Source organism: Leptinotarsa decemlineata, unplaced genomic scaffold (genome assembly GCF_025532065.1).
Source record: "Leptinotarsa decemlineata unplaced genomic scaffold, Ldec_3_MD MMD2_tig00003348_RagTag_RagTag, whole genome shotgun sequence".
Lineage (NCBI taxonomy): Eukaryota > Metazoa > Arthropoda > Insecta > Coleoptera > Chrysomelidae > Leptinotarsa > Leptinotarsa decemlineata.
In genome coordinates, this window is record NW_027412588.1 from 3,006,666 (window position 1) to 3,020,389 (window position 13,724).

General features: G+C 35.2%; 1 long non-coding RNA gene across 1 annotated transcript; it reads left to right on the forward strand.

Moving 5' to 3' along the window:
- Positions 1-3,516: 3,516 nt before the first annotated feature.
- Positions 3,517-10,897, forward strand: LOC141483449 (uncharacterized). Its single transcript, XR_012466094.1, has 3 exons — positions 3,517-3,914; positions 4,766-4,967; positions 10,783-10,897. It is a non-coding gene; the product is annotated as an uncharacterized lncRNA (long non-coding RNA).
- Positions 10,898-13,724: the final 2,827 nt, after the last annotated feature.

The window sequence follows — 13,724 nt, forward strand, 5'->3', positions numbered from 1 at the left end:
AAAGTTTCACAACCATGCCATGATTTATAAAATCACATAGTGTTACGTCATTAACAATTCTTATGAATGAAATATTGGGGAGAAGTTGCCAACTTCCTTCAGAACGTAACGGTTGAAATTCTGGAGGGGGTGAACTCCGCCTTTAAACCAATGAAAGCAGTTTCGGACGGATCGATCCAAGAAAATGTTCTCAGGATGTAAAAAGACGTTTCGTTGAAACTTATCCTGCTGTAGTGGGGGTAAGACCAAACTCCGTGGTCATTATTCACTTTGAACAGCTCGGATATTATTTGCTGCGTACCCTAACCTCAATCTAACAAAAATATCCGTTTTGCTCGTAAATTATTTTGACGGGGGATCGGAACTGAAACAACTTAGGGTATTTGACTCATTTTCATGCAGGAGAATACTTGTTACAGGTCTATAAAATCAATATCTGGACTTGTAGACGGTATTTGTTGTATTTCTTAACATGTATTCGAAACTACTCAGAGAATAATCGAAATTGATTGTAATCAGATATATTTCACGTTTTACAGATACAGGTGTATTTTTATGATACATGCAGTCATTGTATCAACTCCTTTGTGATCAACTATCTTATTACTGACCACATAAAAGTGAAATGGGTTTAATAGATAAACACATAAAATATATGTATTACAAGAAATTGAATGCAGGGCTTTCGAAGGAAACATGGCATGATGTTTACTCAGAAAATAATATAGATAGGGCAACAGGAAATTTTACCATTCATTTAAAGTAGAACTCATGTGAATGATAACTGATTTTTATTCCACGACGAATGTTTGAAATACAAACTGAGTAGAGAAAAGTATCTTCTGTATAATTCAGTGTTCATATAGAAGTATTTGTTTCGAGAGATTTTTTTCTTTCTTGTAATTCAATATTTATATGAAAGTAGCTGTTTCAGTAGGACTTTCTTTCAGTTTGTGTCTGAAAGTTACTTCTTTGCATGATCTACACATCCATGTATAGAGTTACTTATTTTGAAATTGATTACTTCCTTCCTTTCCTTGGAATATTCCCTCGTCAATTTATTACCATTCATTTAAAGTAGAACTCATGTGAATGATATCTGATTTTTATTCCACGATGAATGTTTGAAATACAAACTGAGTAGAGAAAAGTATCTTCTGTATAATTCAGTGTTCATATAGAAGTATTTGTTTCGAAAGATTTTTTTTTCTTTCGTGTAATTCAATGTTTATATGAAAGTAGCTGTTTCAGTAGGACTTTCTTTCAGTTTGTGCCTGAAAGTTACTTCTTTGCATGATCTACACATCCATGTATAGAGTTACTTATTTTGAAATTGATTACTTCCTTCCTTTTCTTGGAATATTCCCTCGTCCTTGTTTTTTTGTATCAAGATGGAGTAGTAGAAAGCCAAAAACTTTCTTTCCCAAAAATGAAAGACCATATAGACCATAATATAGACCATAACACCATAGTAAAAAAAATCAAAAGAAATAAAAGAAAACGGAATTCTTGGATAACAGTTAGTTTGATGAAATCTCTAGAAACAAAAAATAAAGTATACAAGAGAATGAAAAACAACCCACTTGATGATAAGATGAAACTAGAATTCAGAAATTGTAATAAATACTTACATGGTTTAATAAATGATTAACGATGAGATTGGAACCTTTGGTGCCACATGTGCACCAAAGGTCGTTGTACCGGTCGTCCAAATTCCAATAGTGAACCACATGTGGGAACGGGACCTTGCACACATGCCTACCAGTGATCGTCGCCGGTAAAATACCGGTGAGCAGCTGTCCACTGCCACAGTACCGGGAAGTAGTGGCGTAAGTGACTAAATACAATTTCGCATACTTATCTGTTTTTTACCGACCATTTCAGTCTCGAATGCACGGTAAAATTGTAGTTACTACGCATTAACTTCGTTTTGGTAGTGCGTGCTAATTACGACAACAAAGCAACTAATTGTTTGACCGATAAAAATCCGGTGAGTGTGTAAGCACCCGCTACCAATAAAATATCGGCCGATTTTATACTGGCCGTCCAAAATCGGTGTGCGTGCAACTAGCGTAACATCAAAAGACCAAATGTGAATTATAGTCATAAATCAGTTCAGAATTCGATAGACATAACTGAGTTCACAAATAAAGAAGTATATAAGGCAATTTTTATAAATCTCCTGGACATGACAACATAATGGCCGAAATATTGAGAAAGATAGCAAAATATATTGTTTCACCATTGACTCATATCATCAATAAATGTATTAATGACGGACACTTTCAACAATCATTGGAAATTGCAAGTATATCTCCTATATATAATGCAGGTGATGAAACACAACCTGAGAATTACAGGCCTATCTCACTCATATCAAATACGCCTAAAATATTTGAAAAGATCCTAAAAAATAAAATATCCCTATATTTAGATAAATATAAATGATTTCTGATTGTCAGTTTGGATTTAGGAACGCCAGGTCAACGCAGGATGCAATAGCTATTCTAACAGAAAATAATTACAAGGCGAAGACTAGCTTTGTGCGTCTTCGTTGACCTGGCTAAAGCTTTCGACATCATCAGCCATGTTGACCTGATCGAAAAAATGGAAAGAATAGGCTTTCGTGGGGGATGTCTTTCGTTGATAACCAGTTATCTGAATAATAGGAAACAATGTGATAAAATTGGTGATTCAATTAATTCATTTAGAGATATTAAGTATGGAGTGCCGCAAGGGACTATACTGGGCCCAATATTATTCACTGTTTATATGGCTGTCATTTTTGACCTACCTATCAATGTAGACATCATACAGCAATATTCTTTGAAGGTGAATCGTGGACCTCACTGAAAAATAAAACAGAAATGAATTTTAGATGCATTGTGAATTTCATCAGAATTAATCTACTCATCATTAATAGAAATAAGATATTTTTCATTCCTTTCATCAGCTACTCCTCTCACTTTCCTAAATATGATAGGATCAACATTGATATCTTCGATAAAAAATTTGAAATGAAGATGCAAGCGAGTATTAAGTCTCTGGGAATATATATTGATTGTCATCTCAAATGGGACATACATGTTCAAAAACTACTCTCGAAAATACGAGCCTTTACAAAAAAATTCAAAATCTGCTCAAATTTCTGTTCATTAAACCACTTGAGGATACTGTATTTTGCGCTTGTACAATCCTAGCTCAGTTATGGTATAATTGCTTGCGAAGGGTTGACGAACAACTACCTTAATAAATTATAAGTCACACAGAAGTGGATATTGAAAATAATTTTAAAGGAACATTTCAGGTATTCTTCCGATCTACTATATATTGAAAGCGGGTTCTTCGATATTAGACAGTTATACTTCCAGACATTACTGCGAAAATAATATAAAATGAAAACAGAAACATCTACGATACATCAGACTAGAAACAGTGATATATCCGTGATGGTCCATAGAATGTATAAAATTTTGGGACGAAAAACCAAGTTTATCTTGGGCCAAGAATCTTCAATATTTTTCCTCCTCAGTTCAACGCAATGAATTCTTTCAGGCTATATAAGTCAAAAGTTAAAAATGGATAAACAGTCGATGTCAGTCCAGTAGAGCGGTTCGTATCAGTGTAGCCCGCTGTGTGATTTCAAATTATTTAAAGAAATTCTCAACGACATTCCAAACCATAGTAACAACTTCCTTATTCTGTCAAAACAAATATCGATACCTAGTATCGAAATGCCGCTTACTAAAAAAGATATGGAGGAAATCAAGTCACCCCTCAGTGAACAGATACGCAGCATTTTCAACGAAGAATTTTTGCAAGATATAACTAGCAAGCTATCCATTAAATTCGAAGAAAAACTAGAAAAACGACTGGACATGCAGGAAAAGTAAATCCTCGAGATAAAAAATGAGGTATGTACCTTGAGAACTAAATATTTGGGGTTTCGGGGTTGAAGAAGAAAAAGGCGAGGATCTATCAAGAAAGCCTATTGGTATCTTGAATGACAATCTTAATCTCAAAAATATTAAACTAACTGATATCGAGAAGATTTACAGAGTTCCCGCAAAAAAACACCCACGACCTTCAGCTGTATTGGTACGCTTTTAAAGCTATAAGACACGGACAGCTGTTGTGAGGAACAGAAAATATCTCAAGAATACAGGGATAATCATAAAGGAAGACTTAACTAGGTTAAAACTTGATATTTTGGACAAAGCAATGAAAAATTTTGATAAGAAAAATGTTTGGTTCCCAAAAGGCTCAATCTATGTAAGGTATAATGGTGCCACTGTTCGCGTCGATTCATTGAGGTTCTTAGACACTATTCAGTAGATTGTCTTTAGTTTATTTTTTGAAGGTTACAGTTGTTTTTTACTATTAATTTTACTTGATACTATACGTATTTTTGATTTGTGAAAATAGTAGTATGCACTAATTCTGAGTTTATGTCAAAATGTAGGTAATCGAATATTCCACAGGGTGGTTACATACAGCGGCTTCTGTACTTGAATTTAATTGAATTATTTTTTTATTTTGTATTACTGTCTGAGTATACCCAATTTTTTTTTTTCGTTTTTTCTCTTTTTCATCTTCTTACTTGCCTTCTGTTACCTCTCTCCTACTATAAATTTGCTACATTCTGATTTTCTGTCTTTGCCCTTCTGCCCTTTTATCCTAACACTCTCTCTTCAATCCTAAATATTTTCTTTTTCCTCTCCTTTTCTTATTACACGTTATTCTACTAATAACTGTCTCTGTTTAGATGATCCTGAAATTCGCCCACTTAAATGTTCGCTCCCTTCTGAGTGATTTCAATGGTTTTTCTACCCAGGTGGAAAATTCAAATTATGATGTCCTGGGTATTACGGAAACATGGTTCCGCTCTGGGGTGGGTACCGACGCTGTGAGAATTCCTAACTATGAATTTATTAGACTTGATAGACAAACACATGCTGGATGAATTGGTATGTATATAAATTGTAACATTAAATTTGAAATTCTTATTAGAGAATGTCGATCTTAGTTGAAGTAAATGAGGAAAAATTTTCAATAGGACTCATCTACAGACCACCTCACTCAAATTTAGATTCATTTTTTTATAGCTTCGGGGACGTTATGGCCAGCATGTTCACAGAGTTTGATGAAATAATATGTTTAGGAGATTTACATATCAATATTCTCGATATAAACTGTAATCGTTCATCACAACTATTATCATTGTGTGAAACTTTTCACTTGAAACAAATCATTGACAACCCAACTAGAATGACAAAAAACTCAATATCATTGATAGACATGATATTTGTTAGTAACAATATTACAATATCTGAATCAGGGGTAAATGATTGGGGAATATCAGATCATCTACAGACGTATGGAATAATAAAAAGCGATTCCTTCTCTGCATCCGAAAAATTTTTTTTATTCAGAGACTTGGAAAATATAAACCGAGAACATTACCATAAAGATTTGAAAGCAATTCCATGGTAATCAATCTTAGAAAACGATAACATTGATGATATAGTGCAGTTTTTCACAGAACAAATCTTACCTCTGTTCGAAGTACATGCACCTATTAGAAAAGTTCGACAAAGAAAAAAATATAAATACTCTCCTTGGATAACTGATAACATAAAATATATGCAACAACTTAGAGATAAGGCATTAAAAAAATTCAAATGCACCAAACAAACCCATCACTGGGACTACTACAAACAATTGAGGAATTATACTACTTGCGCAATAAAATCTAAAAAAAAGGATTTTTAAAATCTGAATTTGTTTTGCTCGAGTGCCTTAACGAGTCAAAATCGTTTACGTTTTGCTCCGCATTTATCTTATTAATTACCACGTTATTTTCATAGTTAATCAGTGTTATAGTGTTTTTTGCCGAAGTCGAACTGATAACAGCCAGTCATCTAAAGAGAACTGATAAACCTTGACTTTCTCTTTTTTGCCTACCCCTCATTGCCAGAGGCGTAGTCAGTATTCCGGTATGGATATATTGCTGCACATCCAATTGAAATTTTTAAGTGAATTCAACTAAGTCAACTAAACGAATTGCCTTTGAGTACAAGGGCAACAATAAACCAAATAGTTTTACCTCAACTCACAGAAACCAAATTGTTGCACAACATGAACACCAACAATCCAGTTCCTAGCACCAGTTACGTATCAGCCGTCAAGACAGCACCCAAACCATCTTTCTCAAAAAAGGTGCAAGCCATAGTGATGCACGCTGATGATAACCTGAAGTTATTTGACTATGTTAAAGCAATAGGCGATATTGTAGGCCCCAAACATATTACGTTCGCATCAAGGATTTCGAATAATAGAATCTGCATCTATTTTGCCAATTCCAATCTTGTTGACGATCTTATCAAATTCCTTCCAGTCGTAACTATCAACAATACTGCTATAAACATCCGCCGACTCGTTTCTCCAACAAAACGAATAATCACTTAAACATATCTCCCTATATACCCCACGAACTTGCTGAAAATGCTATTAAGAGCCTTGGTTTACAGATTAACTCCCCTGTCTCATTTTTGAGAGCTTGTATTCCAGGCGACGAATACTCCCATATGTTAAGTTTCAGGCGACAAGTTTATGTCCTTTCCCCATCAGACAACTTTGAACTGCAGACTTCATTAACCATCCCTTTCGAGGGCAATGAAAACAGAATCTTCCTGTCCACAGACAAAATGGAATGCTTCATTTGCAAGCATCCTGGACACATCGCTTCAAATTGTCCAAATCCTCCAACTAACATCTTACTGACACAATCCACCCCGTCTGAACAAATTGAACAGATATCTCCAGAATCAAATTCTACAAATCAAATTGAGAGTAACGATTTGACTTTGAATATAGATCAATCCACCCCGTCTGAACAAATTGAACAGATATCTCCAGAATCAAATTCTACAAATCAAATTGGGAGTAACGATTTGACTTTGAATATAAATCAGATTGCCCCATAAGAAACCCAACCTCTTACAGCTCTGACCCTAGCCCAAAAACGTGGATACTCACAAATTTCAAAAGAAAGTGAAATCTCAAGTCCACCCGCAGACATAGAAAACGTTATGCCCCACTCTACATCCCCTTCGCCGTACCCAGCAGATTATACAGTTAATAAAGCAGTAAAGAAGAAGCGTAGGGTAGATGATCCAAATCTTACGACATCCACGAAAGAATGTATAGCAGAAACCTACCAGAAAACACCAGATATCTTCATACTTCCTATAGATAATCTTTATGACTTCCTTGAAAATACTTTTGGTAACCCTAATCCGTGACAAGAAGCCCGAAAATACACAGATGATATTACTGGCCTTATCTCAAACTTAAACCTTATTTATCTTGACCTCACAGATAGATCCATAAAGAACGGAATAACCCGGATAACAAACAAGATGAAAAAGACGCTCAAAAACGACACTGGTGAGACCCTGTGTCTGGGTACGTCTACTGAACCTAGTGATGATGAATATAGCTCCGATTGTTCCCAGCAGTAACGTAAATCGTCATATTGAATCTTTCATTATCATGCCCATCTCCTCAATACAGTGGAACTGCAACGGTTTCTACCCCCGACTGGAACGATTACAACAGCTCATCTCAGACTTCTCACCTGACTTCCTGTGCTTGCAAGAAATAATTTCATCAAATCTCATAACCCTTCCTTGAAAAGTTATGCGGCCATCACTTCATTAGAACTACTCATCTACGAGCCAGAGGCGGATCCTCAGTTTTTGTGTCTACAGATATTTTCCATCAAAAACTACACCTGAACACAAGTCTAGAAGCAGTCGCCATCACAGCTTGGTGCCCCAATAAAATTGTAATTTGCAGTGTACATATCCCTCCACACCACAATATAAGAGACACAGAGATAACCGACCTGATAAACCAACTTCCCTCACCGTTCATCTTGGTGGGTGACTTCAATGCTCACAATAGAATGTGGGGTTCAGAACGTATGTTTGGTCCAGGCAAAATGATTGAAAACTTGATTAACAATTGCAATATTAATCTACTCAACACTGGCAGCAGCACATATTTTCATGTACAATCCGGATCCTTCTCATCAATAGACCTCAGCTTTTCCGATCCAGGAACAGCACCCTTACTAACATGGCATACGCTGGACAGCCTCTATGATAGTAATCATTTTCCTATTCTAAGCTCAGACAATGAATCAAAACAAGCTATATTTAAAGAAAATTGGAAAATTGCTAAAGCAAACTGGGATCTTTACAGCCAAACACTAAATGCAAATAGAGAAAACATCGAATTTTCGAATGATATAGATGAAGCTGTTGGCCAACTGACCAACGCCATAATTTCTGTAACTAATATATCTACAGGAAAGTACTCCACTAACTCATCAAAACGAACCGTTCCTTGGTGGAATGAAGCCTGTCACATGGCAGTAAAGGAGAGCAAAAGGGCGCTTAACAAATACCTAAGAACCAGAAATGAGGCAGACTTAATAAATCTTAAGAAAACGAGAGCAAGATCAAAAAGGGTTCTGAAACTCAGTAAACGAGAGTCGTGGAAAAAATTCACGAGCACAATAACCACTGACACCTCTCCTTTTTCAATCTGGACCAAGATACGACAGATGAGAGGAAGAAACACCAATTATAAAATTCCTGGCCTAACCTACGAGGGAGAAGTCACCACCAATGACCAACAAATTGCCAACATCCTTGCCCAACACTTTCAAAATAAAACAAAATCCAATCCAGAACCTCCAAACTCAACAAACAATCCACATCCTGAACAAACTTCCCACATTTGTCACTCTCTCAATCTTCCTTTCACTCTTTCCGAATTAAACTCAGCCCTATTCACGATAAAGAACACAGCTTCAGGACCAGATGCCATACCAATGATCTTCCTAAAATATTTACAGTCAGAAACTAAAATTAAACTGCTCGAACTTTACAACAAAATTTGGTGCAACCAATAATTTCCGGCTATATGGAGAGAAGCAACCATAATACCAATAAAAAAAAAACAACTGAAATACCAATCTTCCCAATTCCTTCAGACCAATTTCTCTAACATGTGCTCCATGTAGAATTCTCGAGAAAATGGTTAATAGACTCTTACACTGGTACTTAGAATCGCACAACCTCTTAACTTCAGAACAGGCAGGTTTTCGATCAAACAGATGCACAATAGATAATTTGGTTACTTTACATACAGACATCTCAGAAGCTTTTGAAAATAAGAAAGACCTACTTGCCGTTAGTCTAGATATTGACAGCGCCTTCGACACGATTCGCAAAACTACCATTTTTGAAAAACTCATGGACTTTGGACTAACTGGAAACATTTTCTCCTTTCTACAAAAATTCTTAACCAACAGATCTTTTGAAGTTGTTACAAATGGACTGTCATCTACACTGCATTTTCCAGAAAACGGAGTCCCACAAGGCTCGGTTCTTAGCACCACAATATTCCTGATGAGTATCAACGACATCTGTACTTCGATAAATTCACCCGTCAAATATATATTATACGCCGACGACATCATCCTCTACTGCCAAGGCAAAGCCACGGTCAGTACTTGCACCTTACTTCAGAAGGCCCTAGACAGCATCCACAATTGGTTTCTCAAATCCGGATTTCACTTTTCAACAACCAAATCTGAAGTAATCCAGTTTAGCAAAAGACCTCCACAATTAGATCTCAATGGGGATCAGTTACAAGTGGTTGATCAACATAGATTCTTGGGTGTTATCTTTGATAAAAGACTCACATGGAGACAACATATTCAGGAGACAAAAGCTAACTGTCTGAATCGTATCAACATTTAAAAATCATCAGCTCATCACCAATGGGGAGCAGAAGAGAAAATACTAATACGGACTTACAGATCATTAGTCCGCTCCAAACTGGATTACGGAAGTATACTTTATATGAATGCCTGCAAAACATACCTCAAATACCTTGACACAATCCAAACCACAGCACTACAAATATGCCTGGGTGTCTTCAGATCCAGTCCGATGGAAAGCATTCATATTGAATCATCTGAACCACCTCTCTTTATACGACGAAAATACCAACTATTATCACATTTCTCCAGGGTATCTGCTAATCCACAAAACCCGGTATTTGAATTGATTGATTCTATACATCCAGCTCCCCAAAACAGACCCAGAACGTCGCTTTCACCTCCACAATTATTATACCCTTCTTCAAAAAACACCAACCTCAAAGCTTCAACTCTTATAAAACTGTCTGAAACTCCGCCATGGCCAAAAATCCGCCATTTTTGAATACATGCCTAAAGAACTACAATAAGCACGATACGCCTAACATAGTCTTCATAAAAAGATTCAGAGAACTGATAAATAAGCAGCAATGCGACAAAATCCTTTATACTGACGCATCCAAAGAAGTTAATGGTACCGGGTGTTCTGTTACTACACTCGATGCAATAATAGCAACGTACAAACTTCCCAATGTCTGTAGTATACACACAGCTGAACTTTATGGAATATTACAAGCGTTGAGGTCTCCTGTACAAGATAACAGTAAAGTTGCCATATGCGCAGACTCCCTTTCATCAATATTCTCTATCAAAAATAGTTACTCACATCACCCTTTGGTGAAAAGAGAAATGAAACTTTCTATGTTTTTTACCACTTTACAAATGAAAGTGGTAAAAAATATAGAAATTTTCATTTCTCTTTTCATCATGATCTCCTACCACGTAGTAACTGCTACATCCATTAATTTATCATCCTTTGGTTCAAGATATCCTCGATACCTGCCACCACCATCGTACCAGAGGTGTCCTTGTGAATATCATCTGGATCCCTTCTCATGTAGGAATTACGGGCAACGAACGTGCAGACCAAGCAGCAAAACAGCAATGTAATCCTCAACAGTGTAAAAACAATATTTCAGGAGATACCTTTTTAAGTATTTTTAAAGGCATTAATACTCAATTTTTTTACATTTGATGGCAATGTGTTAAAAAGCTCATAGTTCAGTGAGTTCGACTGTGAAATATTTAGTCGAAAACGGCTGCTTCGGATAAGATGAGCATTGCGAGTGTTGTAGCTGTGTACGTACATCCGAATTTCAATTAAAGTGTTAAATAAAAACACACATGATAAAGGCATAATTTTGAATTTTTTAAAAAACTCTTGATAGTGATCCCTAAAACCAATTCCGGCAAGTACCCTCATTGCCTTCTTCTGCATTTTAAAAATTGTTATCACATGGGAGGAATTACCCCAGAGAGTAATGCCATAGCTAATGTGCGAGTGAAACAGTGAAAAATACGTGGTTTTAAGAGTTGTAAAATTAGTTATTGTTTTCAATTGTCGTAAAATGAATAAGGAACTAGATAGTTTTTTAACTAGTTGATCAATATGTGTCTGCCAGTTCAGTCCTGATGGCTGTTCTTGTGTTTGTTCCTTAGCATATGATTTTTGTTATAAACTGTACTACCTCAATGTTGTTGATGAATAAACATATTATTACTGAAAGAAATAAATTTACTGAATGTACAACATACTTTCGAAAGCAAAGGCTTGATATTTGATCTAATATTAGAACATTTTCCCAAAGCATCCCCCAAATACAACAACCTCTATTCGATCATTCCAGTATATTTCACATCTGAGAAACTAATCAGATTGATTGATTTTCAACAAAATCATCTGATGGAAATATTCATGTATTGAAAATATGATTTTTTGCTCTGCCTGTGAAAATTATTCAAAAGAAAAACCCACCTTTGAATGAAAAGTTTAAAAAATGATAAATAATATTTATGAATTGATTTTTTTTTCTGTGTGCGGGAATCCCGAGAAATGTTTTTTTTGTATATTCAAATTGTGAATGTCTTTCTATAGGAAAAGTGCTCAAAGGGCTAAAGTGGACTTTTTGTCAGTAAGTTTTTATGAAATTCTGGATTCTTTCCTTGTACCAAATAATGATCTCTTAAAGAAATTTTACTTTTTTTGGTATCTGATATACGTCACTGCTATCGAGACTGTCTAAAATCAAACTTGAATTTTTGGCATTAGACATGAATTCAAGTTGGGAAAAAATTTGTGTGCTGCCAAATAGACTCATTTCCAAATATAATGGCATGCATTCGACTTATTTGGATTACTTTTCAGCATATGATGACACTTTTAGAATTCCATTTGATTGTATGTTGATGGTTTGAAGGGAAAATAAATTTTACAATCGTCAACATGTAGATGGTAATTACAATAATTCAGTTTTCCAATGACAGTACTTGTGTACAGTATATAAAACAATGGTCCCAAAATACTATCTTGCGGCATTCCTGAATTTATCTGGCTTCAACTAAAGGATATGTTGTCATCTCGAACCTTTTGCGATCTATTTCTCAGATAAAATGAAACGAACGTTCAAGTGAACTACTCGAACCAAAATAATTCAAAAGAGATAGGTCAAATATTATCGAACGCCTTTGAATAGTTACAGAGAACTGAAATTGTCGATTGATTTGAATCCATAACTTTAATTGTACGTCATTTTAGACAGTCCGCTATACTGAATGTAGAATGGCGTCACTTAGCTAATCATGGCATTGTCATCTAAATTGAACGTGTATATATTCAAATTTCAGTTAAATTGCTAGAGGATAAGTCGTTCAAACTTCACTTGCAAAATTTGTCCCGAACTCACATACGAGTAAATAATACATACAAAGCAAATTAAATGAAAGCTTGTGAAATTTAAGAAACTTGAATTTTCATTCAAATGGAAATGGAGCATCAAATAAGTTTTCTAGACTTATCTTATGATTGCTTTTGTTTGAGAAATTATCAGATTTATAATAAAAAATGAATTTATCGAATGTTCATCAAATTACCGAAACTTTTGGCAATATACAGCTAATTTGCTTCCTCAATATTATGTGTACAGCTGCCGGACTACAAGAACACAAATACACCGACCCAAACTTTACGCAGATACGATTTCTCCCACCGGCCATGACTCGAAAATTTCAGTTTTTTGGAACCAAAGTAGCTGAAGTCAGTTTTTCGGTATAATTGTTAAACCCAGGAATAGGCAAGTTTCACAACTCTCTATCTCTTACCATTTACATGTCGTAAATGGTAGACACGAATAAGGAAAGCTCTCTATAATATTGCATGAAACATTAAGCAAAAAAATTTAAAAAAAGTTCATGAAAGTAATCAATCACTAGCGAGCAAGTATAATCTGGAAAAAAAATCAAAAAGTAATAATAATATCCAAGGCATTAGAATCGTCAAGATATTATTATATTTATAATCATCGTCAAATAATATATGGAACGAATAACAAAGTTCTCTTATAGAATCACCCTCCATCAGTCCACACTTCGAATTCAGCAATGTAACATATCGATTGAATAGTACGTAAATTTGCTTATCAACTTCAAAACTTCTGAATGTATTCAAAGGTAGACAAACATGACAAATAAATAACAACTTATAGTTTGTAGCTGGGTTGTAATCAATTTAACTTCGAAACTGATAGGGTGAAATTGACGGGTGAATGGTTCATTGTGAATAGGTGAAACTTGTAAGGTATCAGTGTATTCTGTTCTGTTGCCATTTTGATCATGAAATAAATGTATGTTTCTTTTTCATTAGTTTTTCGAACAATGCACGAATCTTCAAATTAAATATATTCAGATCTGTTGAAAAAAAATCAATTTCTTG